Below are 13,491 nucleotides of genomic sequence, written 5' to 3' on the forward strand. Positions count from 1 at the left end.
CGTACCTATTCTCTGTAATATAAATAATATGAAAACAATTTTCAAAGCCAATCCTTAACCATCTTCGATAATTCATTTTGGTAAATTATTTTCGAATCTGTTACTATCACGCACTTTTTTATGAAAAAAGTGTTACTATTCATTGATACGGAAAAGTTATTTTTTTTTAGAGTTATAATACAGTAGTAAAATTTTATGCAATGCAATTAAAAGTTCAAGTCGAAGTTAAAAGTTTCCAATTTTTAAACATCGGGTCACTAAAATTCCCTGTAATTTAAAATCGTAAACTTTAAAAGCGAAAGCTAGGAATACACTCGATTACAAAGTACCCCGACATGCGCAAGCAATTTGTCCAGTTGCGCTGCTAAATTAAAACAATAGGTAGTCAGTCTACTTACCTAAATTGGAGCAACCCGCTTTTATGACCTGGCATTGTTTGATAAATCCTTGCAAAACATATCAATGGTGCCGGCTGCCGGTAAGCATCTTAAAGACAATTGCGAAATCCGACGTTGACTATTATACTAACACGGCAAAAAGTGTTTTAATATTTTATTTATTTATTAAATCGTTTTGTTATTAACAAAATGAAATCGTTACAACCGATTTTAATTGAAACTAGTAAAACCTTACTTTCATGTTAAAAGTATTGTTTTGTGATTGTGAATGTGATTGCTGACAATATGATTCGCTCCCTTCCGTGTGAACGACAGATGTGCACTAGCGCCGCGGAAATTATAAAAATTGTGAATATTTCATTCACATTATTGCGCATTCGGCCGTTACGAATCAATCGCATACAATGGCATCGGCTTTAAGCCATTTTTTTTTATTTGATGGTGATTTTAATGTAAATTTTAGGTAAAACGAACCGTCTGTTAAAATAAGGGTGAACCAGAAGCTAAAGTATAGTAACAATCTTGTGATTGATTACAAACTTGTTTTTACTTGTATTTAGATAGACTGACGTTTCCATGACACATAATTGACATACGTTTCTACGATAATTGTACTTTTATAACAAATAATTCCAAAAAAATATAATTAATTTTAACAGCTGATGAACCAATGAAATAAATCTTGATTGCTCTGTGAAATGTTGAATGAATCGAATCGAGTTGTATTCTTAACACAACTTTAAGTACATATGTACTTAGAGAATTTGTTAAAATTCCGTTAGTCCTTAAATGATTGAACGATACAAGGTAATATAACTTATAAAAATGTTATCCGTTGTTCGTTTATCGTTCCGGTACATCACGCAGGTGAGAGCCAGAGACAATTGAAAGAGGATAAAATATAAAATATCACCTCCAAAGGATTCGCATTGAATATTTATCCCCGGCCGCGTAGCCTTGTCCGAGCGCCCTTTGTTCTCGACGGCCGTTTAAACTTTTGATTCTGCAACGGCAACAGTAAACTGGACCCTCGGAGTTGACAAAATACCCTACACATGTCTTATTGCCGAACGAAAGTCAGCTATATCGCTTACCATTTAAGGTTCAAACAATGCTGTATGCCTCAGCAGAAGATACGTCATTCGGTCAATGACAGGTGGCTATTTCTATGCTTGCGTCATGGACTCTCCCCTTCCGGGTGTGATGAATAATTCCCTTTTCTATTCGAGAGAATTGTCCTTGCCAACTAGCTCGGCGACTCGATACGCGCCGTCGGTTTCTTCGCATAAATGTGAATTATATCCTACACTATCCCACTTAGTGAACTCCTCTTTTTATTTCAACCCTAAAGCGGGATTTACGTTTTCTCCCAAGTGAACATTACGACCTTTTATATGTTCATATGCCTACGGAGGGAACATTTAGGTATCCTACACCGGATTTACCATATTACTGCTTACTCTGTAAGATAATTTTGGGTGTTACCTCTTTTGTATTATTTAATTATATTCAATTTAAGACAATTTAAGAAATTAATCACTATATTCTATGACTTACCATGTTACATAAAAATAAACTATAAGGTTGAATAATTATTAATATTAATAGACCAGAGAACTATTAAAATGGGCATGGTAATATGCCCATGCATATTACCACGTTATATATACAAGAAATAACAAAATATAAAAGTAATCTTAGCGTCGATTATACTGTCTTATAATTTTACCGCGAGTAAAGGTTATTTGGGTACACGCCGTGTAATAAGTATATATTTGCAGAAAATGTCCGGCTGGACGCGATTAAGGGACAGCTCGATCACTCCTTCTATCCAACCCCATTCATAACGTCTTTCAAATGTCTCGGCTTTTGTGTCTCTTGCGATCGCCAAAGCTGTCACCTTTTGTAACATGCGACTCATCTCGTCCGCTGTCAAACGTCTTGCACAAATTCAAAAATAACATCGACGTGCATTTTTTTCCATGTTCCTGTACAAACGTTAGATAAGTTTAGCTTTTGGACTCTTTGTTTGATGCAAACAAGGGACGTGTCCTGTTCCTTATCTATATTTTTTAATCGCACGAATATATAATCGTGTATTGACTATAAAATTTCCCTTTTTCGTAGTAAAATAGATATTATACGTCAAGCAAAGTTTTAGTAACAGCGTTGGAATCTATTTTTAAGCTATTATCACGACATATTTCAAAGAAGAACGATCACTATCGCATATAAGTTAAACAATATATTGATAGTTATTTACTATACCCATTCGCATATTTATTACAAACACTTAAATCTTAATATATATTAATATTATAAATTGTTGTGAATTTAAAAAATGTATTACACCGTTTTGATAAAACAAATTAGCTCACAATTTATATGTTTTATCTAAAATCTTATTTGTCACAGTTTGAGGGTGAACATTTTATGTGGCGAAAAGATGCCACACACTACAATAGACTCTTAGCTTGACATCAATTCGCAATTTTTAAAAAACACAATGTCTACGCACTCGTGCCGCCGCGGGCGACGCGCGACTCTATTGTAATGCATTGAAATGCATAATTTGTTGAGCACATGTCGGTTTTTTACTTAAAAAGTAAAATAAAAAAATGACCTATAGTTCGATAGGTAACAGGGATCCAATAGATCTCATTTATTGAATAATAATTTGACCCGTGGACAGTGAACAAAGGGACGTCCAGGTGGGACCTCGAAAACGATACTACGATTTTATCCAAGTTTGTTGTTATTGCGCTAGAATATTATTTTTGTAGTAATGCTTCTTTTTATCACCCGCAACTTCAGATTAAAAAAGAATTCTGTTCTTTTAGAACACTTTAGTAGTTAGTATTATTTTACTGTTACTATTATTAGTATTCATAAATTGTTTCATAGACAAATCTTAGAAAGGTTTAAGCTAAAACGACATTTAAAATAAACCTTTGAATAATTTCCCTTTTTTAAAAAGAGCACGAGCTATGTTATTTCACTGGACGCGTTCAAGCAATATACACCCTGCAGAGCTAAAGTCTTGGTCAAATGTGATGTTTGCAAATACGAGGTATTTAAATTGTTATTGTGATAGTAAAAAACATAAAATAAATAATACTTATTGCATCAATTTAATAAAATATGTTTAGTGTATATGCATAATTTCCGTTTCTTAAATACTGTATGCTTTTTTTATATATAATACGCATTAAGATAATTAATATACTTCATCATTGTTTTGATGTAAATTATATACTAAGATATAAAACTGATATTATACTGATAACACATCATATTTTAAAAGACATGTTTTACAAAGTGTTACACTAATAGCGATGAAAAGAAAGCCTAAGTTTTGAAATATGTTGAATACATTAGAACAATGTATTTGTACAACATGTCCGCGGCTTTATAATCGGACGCAGCAAATCCTTCCGATACGTTGAGGCGGCGTAAGTGAGTGGACGAGCGACCTTTGTAGCCCTCGTCTGTCTTTGACAACTGCGATTCAGCTCTTAAGTAACTGCCTCGTACACCACACAACCATTTTGACTCAATTTTCAAAGACAAATCATTTCTGAATTGAATTCTATCAAAAATTCCAGAACAAATCATTTTCCATTTTCAAAATATATATCACAGACACGCCTTTATCGTAATTCTATAATAATGAAATTGTAGTTTTGTTTCCTGTGATATGAATACGGTCGTAATAAAAATATCGTTGCATAATTAATAAAATAATTCAAGTGTGCTTTAAACGCAGATTTTATTAATAGTATAAAAGTAATACGATTACTCGAATAAGATCGATTTATATAAACTAAAAACTTACGAAAAAGATTTAAAAAAATTTTTGATCGGATTACCAGGACGGGACAGCTGCGGCGGGGCAGTGCGCGGACCTCGAAGTTTTTTTTAACTCTCGCAAAAATGTATCTCAAATTGCATCATTGATCAACCCTCCATACTTCCGATTTCAAAAGTCCAATTTCGATTCAACTCGGACGTATCTAATTCAAAAATCATTAATCTTCTGTTAGAATGAAGATCAGCAACCAAATGTATCCACTTGTTCATGGTCAGTTGCTGACAGGAAATTGATTGTATTTTTTACTATTGATTCCCACAAGCAAATTATTACTTTGAACATTTTAGTAAATACCAACTTTTTCATCTTATATTATTATTTATTTTCATCTTAAATATATTTTATTAGAAGACATTATTACAGACACAAAATACACCTAAAGTCGACTCACTCAAGTCCATATTTGGTTAACTATTGTTTGTTTAGCATATCTGGTTGTCTGTATTGAAAAAAAATATTCGTGATTTGTTTTATTTTTAGTTTTTTATTAAACTCGTCTAAGTTATTGTGAATATAACGTTATTATTACTTTATTAAAATGTTATTTATGTTTTATTGAATATTTCTAACAATCTGTTACAAAGATTGTTTTATAAATTGTATTGTAATTCAATTTAAATGTTTCTTATATATTTGATACAGCAGATCGAAGTTATGGTATTTTTTAACTATACATCGTTGTATGACATCTTGAATGTCTAACTTGAATGCCACATCCTGTCCGATTTAGCATTTAATGCAATGTTATTGAAAATTTTGATCACAAAAAGAGCATTTAATACCGATTTTGTATTGTGTGGCGACACCTACGTCACTCAAAATTAAACCAATTGTAATCGTTTTCGTAGCCGATATTCAGAAAAGACCGCGAGAAAAAATATATTATATCTTTTTATTAAATATTAAAATAATAATTTTCCTTTTTATTCTAATTCAATAACAACTTACTTGAATCTTAAAGTTTAATTTGTATCTTCTCCGATACATTCCATAATATATAGGACTATCTGCAATTGTTCATTTATTATGTGTTATAATCTTTTTGCTCTAGATCAACATAATACCATCGAATATTATATTTCTCGAAAGAAAATATCCCATTTCCGCATCTTACTATAACAATGGCTGCGCCGTCCAACTATTCAAATATAGCACGGCGTGGGTAAACGCGAGGCTTTTTTGCACATCGAACGAATTAATGGATAACCAAAGATCGAACCAAAATAAAAAAACACATGCTTATTAAATGTTGGTTTCACGTAATAACACGTTCGTGGTTTCTTTCATTGTTTCCAAGAGCAGCGCCGAAATATCCGGTTACCGCTGTTAAATATTTTGGCTCTCGTTGAAAGGGAAACTTCGTAGTTTTTTCATCGATATTTAGTTTTTGCTCCTCAAATACGGAAGTCGAATACTTATGCAAAAGCTGAAATTTGGAATCGATTTCGCTTTTAAGTTCAACAACGGTCGGTTGCAAATAACATACAATTACAAATGTTCCATTCACCGAGTAACGAATGTCGGCAGTAATTGCGGCTTTATTGTTGGAGCTTCATGAGCTGAGTAATTTTTTTATCATTCATCCTCATAATTTAACGTTTTAATTGAAATATCTATTTTATTCTGAATCCAAAGAATTTGCGCGAGGAACATTTATCAATTCACAAAGAGTGAAACCACTCAAAGAAGCCTGCGCCGGACAGATTTAATTTGTTGCGAAGGCCTTTATAATTGGAACATAAAGATTTTGAGTAATTAATTTTCGCAGCGAGTCAGAAGCAAAGAGACTGCATTGAGGCCGGGCGGCGCGGACAACCGCACCGAGCCTAATTAATATTAATGACCTCGGGAGGCGCCGGTACCACGGCAGCCACCTCGCTCTGATCTTCTTTTAACTAGTCCTTCGTCATGCCAATTTTTTGATTTCTACTGGGAAGATTTTTGCCTTACGCCATTGTATTTACTTCCATGATTCAAATAATCGAAACTTCGGTTTCCTTTGGCAATTTATTTAATGATTAACGTATGATTTCAAGTCAAATTTACATCAAATATAAATAGAATTTAACATAATTGTCATGACGAAGTGCTCTTAATGCGTATTTCGGAATATGAAGTCATTGAGCATGTGATATTTCTTTTGTACTTGGATAATGAATCTGAGGAAATATTAGATTTTGTGTATTAGTAAGTAAAGATTGGTGTGTGTGGGAGGTTCGGAGGTGTGATGGCGGTGACCGATGGGACGGCGCTAAAAGCCGGACGGAAGCCGCGGACGCCCGGCTCCGATTACACCAACCGTGGGAGTCGATGCAAACATTAACAGGGCTGCCTCAATTTAAATTAACTTTTTGTATCATGTATATATAATGCTATATCATAGTATGATATAGCATTATATAAGAATGTTTTTATATATAATTTTATGACAAATTGTATAAACGCTAAGTTTAATCCGCTAGTATTTATTAAAATCTTAATATTCAATGTGACCGCTCATTACGTATCTTATTATTAAATTATAATGAATTAATAATGAATGAAATTTCAATAATAATTAAACATACTATTTGATAGACTGATATCACTTAATAAACGGGGTAAATTAAAATCACTAAAGATACTAAATATATTTTCATCGCTATAAAAAGTTTATTTTTTGAATATAAAATTATTTTTATTATAAAATGTTGAGCGTTTGCAACAGCCCTGGTATTATTGCACAAAGATGAGAGCTATGTATTCCGCGAGGCCTTCCTGTGTCCATGTGCGAGCCATCTCGTCTGTCGATGTGTTATCATAAACACGAACCTTACACCACACTTCAGTTTTTTTCTTCTCTCCTGAATCCACACTGTCTACTAAGCATACGTTTGTATGTTTGAATTATATAATATTAAATTTAATTATGTATTTTATTTATGTCATAATTATATTTATTTTATGAAGTGTAAATATACAAAATATAATATAAATTATATTTATGATAAAAATATATTTACTTTGAAATGTAAACAATCGGTGCGAATTAAATTCAAGATGTTAAACAAATCGTGACTCTAATTCTCACCGATGTTCTATACATATTTCTTGCAAAGATAACTCTTTATATAAGAAAACTAATTGGTTTGTATTAAAGATAGCTAGCTAGCTAACTCATCACCAACACATCATCAACGATCAACGAATGATCGAGATTCCGTCCATTTTTTTTTAATTTTAAATCAATGGTAAAAGACCAGCTTATTATGATTTTACTTAAATAGGTCATAAAGTAATTCTTTGGTATTAACTATATCTTGAACAACTCTACTAAGCTTTGAGACGGTTTTTTAATGTACCCATAGCTTTTATACCAAATGTAAAAGAAATTTTTAATAAAACTTAGCCTGGATTTTCCACATACCACATGAAGTTTTAAGTGAAACGTCCCTTAATTACTTCATGTAAAATGGCCAGCTTCACTGTAAATGATTGGCACCGACGGAATGAATAATCTCTTAAGACACCATCAGGATATAATACACCAGCCATGGAATATAAAATATTTTAATAGGAAACACGTATGCTTGTAATTGTAATGGCAAGCTATTACTGATAAATAAACTCAGAATAATGATACTAAAGGAAAATAATTTTAATTAAGTAAAAAGGTTTTAATTTATTGTTTCGCTGAACTTCGACTTCGAGTTATATGTATTTGCTTCATTTTCATTTCGTTCTGAATATAACGATTAAATTAACAGTTTGAACATTTCACTCAATAGCTAAATGTTACCAACACATCTAGCTATTGAGTGAAATATATCATAAATTAGAAAATAAGTAGCGCAACTTAATATTATCTAAAATATATCAAATATTTACATTTTAATCTTTATTCACCTACTTTTCAAATACTCAGAATATGTTACAATTTTGGCGGCTTTACTTATACAAAGACCGAAGCAAATGTAGGTAAGAAGGTTATAATCGAGTCTAAAGTGGGTTAAGCAAAAAGCGGCATATGTTTTATTGTAAAAAATCCTTTGAAAGCGTAATCTGCACGTGTGCTCGCTCTCGAGTGCAGGCAAGCGAAAGTCTTCGCGTGCGACATGGGCACATACACGCATAGCTTTAACTGTTTCATATCATCTGAACAAGAAAAAAATATACATTCGTATATTTTTATACTAACTGAGACACACTAAATAAGACACATTCATATAACATTAAAAAGGGCAAGATTATTACAATTTTCGAAAAAGCAAACCAGAAATTGATCAAAATAAATCCAAACCATTAAAAAAAACAATTTATTAATAAAATTACTTATCATATTTTACTTTTCTGTACACCTGAATAGCGAATATTGTAATCAAAGATTTATTGTAACAGTTGTGTGTGCTTTACTTGCAATTTTATGTGGTCTCTCAACGCAGCCAAGCGGCAGCGGTACTGCAACTACTTCAATCCACTAGAGTGTGAAATCACCCGTTCTCGAGCTTTTGTAGTAGCAGACCGACAAACGATGCCTTCCACGTTCCGATGTTAAACATTATGCGGAAAAGAACATAACAAGTATGTATTAAAATTAAAATTTATTAACATTATCATATTATTTAACATGTAACTATGTAATCAAAAATTTTAATTAGGATTTATTTATTTTTTACCGTACATGCTGGCAACGTCAGTAGTTAACGAGGAACACATGAAAACCGAAAAGTGTCATAGTTGATGTGAATAACGAAAATATAAAAAGAACGATTACACTTACATTTTCGAATATCATCTTGTCTGAAGAAAGAAGAAAATTAACAAATAAAGATTGCCTTAATCTTTGCTTCAGATTGCAATAATCTACAAATTTGAAGTTACAGTTTGGTTCAATGCTTTAAAAAGTGAACTGAAAAACATGATGCGTTTTAAGCTAAGGCTGTTCCTATCTTTATATTAATAAAAAATGTAATTTATGTTTGGTAAATAAACTTATCAAAACTAATAATAACTCAGACGAAATTTTCACGTTAAAATTTGGGTGAGTACAACGTAATTTAAAATGCTTAGTATGAGTTTCTAAAAAGTCTCGTGCTCGACTGTGACTAAAAACATCGTGAGGAAACCTAAACGTATCATGTATGAAAAATTGCCACAAACAAGACAAGTGTAGAAGCTTATTTTTCTAAAACTCCAAAACCTACTCTAAATAAAAAAGAGACCTTAGCCCAGTAGTGTGACATTTCCAACTTCCTAATCAAGAGTTTCAAACGTAATGTACATATTATATACATCTAGGCTTAAAATGTCTTTATCGAATTGTATGGAGACACATGAGCCACAAAACAGTGGTATCGGATCTAGCAGGCGATTGAAAGTGCAAGTGTTGCAATAATACTTCGTTTCGATTCTTCGTCTTACATTCCGCTATTTTTTCTATCCCGAGTTTTATTCACCCGTCGAATACTAGTAATAAATGATCGAATCTCCGATATCGATTTACATCACTGAGTTCAAATTCACAAACACCGCATAAATTATTGAACGAATATCATCTGTATGCACTACGCGATAGAGCTCTCGGAGTGACTTAACTATTTATTTAACAAAAAATAAATTCTTTACCTGAATATAACAGAGAGAATTGCATTTGCTTACGAGATTTAAAACTTTCTGAGAATAATTGATGCAAGTGATTTCATTCTTCTTTGTAATAAAAATAATATTATAGGTATATTCTCTCTTAAACAGTTTCTTAACGATATTCTATATGGACTAGTTCCTAACCTAAACGAAATTCAATTTAATTAATCTTTGTTCTTTTATTCTCAAATATGAATTCGTAAAAATATATATTTATTAACTATTGTATTAGTATTCTAAATGATTATCTGGTCTTTTACAAACGGTTAATTTAATCTGAAATAACTTTTTTATTAAACAAAATACAAGTATTATTTCTGACTCGTAAATTAAAAAATGTTTGATCCTTTCATGGAAGCTAGCGAAAGAAGAGTAATTAACCCGCTTTTTGTGACTATCCCATATACATTTGATTTATTTTAGGACCCCTTCGAAATAGAAGAATTTGCAAAAATTGCAGTCCATTGCCGCAACACCCAATGATTCTCAAACTACATATATTTTTATTTAAGGTCATTACATTGGTTATTTTTCAGATTAAAGTTATTTAAGATGTTAAAGAACAATAAAATTTATTAAATTACTGAACAACTAGCACATTTTTATGATTATTTTTTTACAGTTAGCAGTCTTGTCCTGTGTCACTGCGTCCCGTCTTAGCTTATGATGTGTAGTAAAAAAATTCAAACGCTCCAAATGTTTTATCACATCGTACTAGACACCTACTATTTTCAAAAGTTTGAGAACAGTAGTCGGTTGCCTTTTCAATTCGGAGAATAGTGTAAAAAGCGCAGGTATAGATCGAGAGTGAAAGGGTCGATGCAATTCGAGAACTAGCCCAGTTTCACTCGTTTACTGACCCCGCTGTTTTTGCCTTCCATAAGCATCAGATGAGCCATTGATTGAGCACTGGCGTTCTGACGCGAATGTAAAGTAGAAACACGTGGGAACATATCCCGGGTGACAGATCTTACGATAATGCATTATTTGCATTTTCTAAACCATAGATGGCATTTATTGATCGTATATCGGATTACGCAAACCTTTCTTAGAACTAGGAACATACAATTTAAGCGTAAAAACAATGAGATTTATTTTGTATAAAACGTCTTCTATTATTATAAGATCTTGTACATGTAAAAGTAGTAATAGTATGTACAATGAGATCACGAACAAGCTTTTATAAATTTACGATTTATAAGCACAGCTTTGCTTACTCACAGCAAGTAAATAAACGTGGTTTTGACATTTTTGCAATATAAATTAATTTTCTTCCGCAGGCAACACTTGATGAGTTGAAGAATAAATAATAAGGCCCATTGACTAGGTAGTCTATACTCGTCCCAACCTAGTAAGCTCTTTATAGTTGTACACATTATTAACAACACAATGTGGAAAAAAGCAATGCATGTTCAGTACATACAAGTATTATGTGTACTAACTTAATATTATTCCAGTGATTCTGCGTGCTCATTTTATTTTATTTAAAATCTATCAGTATTTCTTCCCACGCAATCATACAATAAGACTCTCTCTATTCAAATAAATCGGACCCTTTAAGGTAAAATTTAAATGTTTGACAGCAAATTTTATTTGCGCAACTTTTTTCAATATGTTCTATACGCGTTGTACTTTCTACGCGTATCGTGGGAATGCAGGTGAGGAAGGGTTCTAACTTCTACCTACGCATACTTTTTGCCGGGTCCGAACCGTTGCGGTTGCACAAAAGTTAGAATTATTAGCCCTTTGTGAAAACGTCAAGTGATGTTCGACTAATAGATTATTTATGGAGCCGTCGCGGAACATGTCTGATGCGTAACTTTAAATTATTAGGGTTTGCTGCTACTGCGGCTACAAAAAGATTTTGCGATATGAATATGAGTCTTATCATAAATGAATGTCTTAAAAGAAATATTTTTACGGCTTCCGATACCATAAAACACTTCAAGTAGTAAAACAAAGTTTTCTTACAATTTAGTTCGTTGGTATTAAATATCGTTTTTATTTACCTTATTTTTTTATATATTATTTAATACTGCAAAATTTGTGATAGAAATGAAATACTAGACCAAAGCCATTAAAGTGAGCTTACAATTTCTAGGTTTTCTTGACTCTCTGAAGTTAGAAGATTTTATTTGTTTTTTTTTTATATAATTATTTTACTTCTTAATCACGAAATTCCAAAGAACTTGTAGGTTTAGGTACGTTAATTCCTTCTTTTACTAATTTAATGCAAAATTAAATATTGTATTGCTTTAAAACCTCAATTATCATGACTTAATCCATTTTTATGGAGATGTATATAAGAGTCTAAGCGTTGACAAGCGCTAAAACTGTAAACGAAATGAAAAAGGCACGGTGTTTGTAATCCGCGTGTAGTTGTTGGAGTCACGTCAGCTCGCCACGCGTCCTGCTTTACGATCAGCGATCACACTCAAAACTAACAAAAGTCAATTTTAAAAGTCATCAGATTAACGCTGAACCGTCACAATTCTTTGCGCAAAATTAAGTCATAACCAAATCCGCATTTTTGGGACACGTACCAAATATCACACAATATCCAGAATAACTAATAGCAATAACATTTGACATAAAGCTTTAAATTAATTATGCCATAACTATTATTTGACCCCCTGCAATATTCTCTATGTATTACAGACAACCCTTTCTCTCAAGGGCACCGCCTATATCCACACCCGTGGATAATGCATCCGATATATTTACATCATAACCCTTTCATGTCAACCAATCAAAACGCGTTGTGGCAATGTAAAAAGTGTATGGAAGCTCTTGTAAAAAACGTAAAAGATGAATCGGGCGCGGCGCGAGTCGGCGCGCGCGCCGTTCGGATAGGGGTTTAATAATAACCCTTTCACATCAGAAGGGTTAACCGACCAATCGAAATCAAGGCGGGGGGCACCGGTATAATTATAATCACATTCGACATCTTATTACATGTAGCTTTAGCCGTATTAAATAAAAATAAAAAGTTTTATTACAAAGCAAAAATATTAACAGTAGAATTTTTTTTAAATGATTGATATATTTTGAATAATACAAGCAATTATGAAATGGTCTTCTTTATTCATATTGACACTATGACAATATAAAACAGGAAATCGGCTAAATCATAATTGCTGCACAGTTAGATGCTTCAATGTATGTTGTATGTTTTCTGATAAAATACTCCCGCATGCATGGTCCGGCCACAAATGAATTAAATGCAGTCACCCTCTCCTAGCAATTGAAGACAACTGGCACGCATATTATTTGTACACTCACAAATAAAATATACTAAAATTTTGTTTATGTATTTATTTATGTTCTTATTACTATGAAATTGTATGAAACAGATATATTGACTTACTCATAAGTACCTACTCAACATATTGTGCGCTTCTATCTTATATTTATTTTACCTTTATTATATTCACTTATTAACTACTGATTCTTCCCGATTCTTTTTTGGCAGAATCTACATTTCGTACCGGCAGTTTACATTTAATAAAATCTTGTACAGTGACAATTTGAAAGTGATTATAAAATATTTGTAATTTATTTAATTTGATAGAATAGCGTTATCTATAAAATAAATTGTAA

Source organism: Vanessa atalanta, chromosome 4 (genome assembly GCF_905147765.1).
Source record: "Vanessa atalanta chromosome 4, ilVanAtal1.2, whole genome shotgun sequence".
NCBI classification, from domain to species: Eukaryota; Metazoa; Arthropoda; class Insecta; order Lepidoptera; family Nymphalidae; genus Vanessa; species Vanessa atalanta.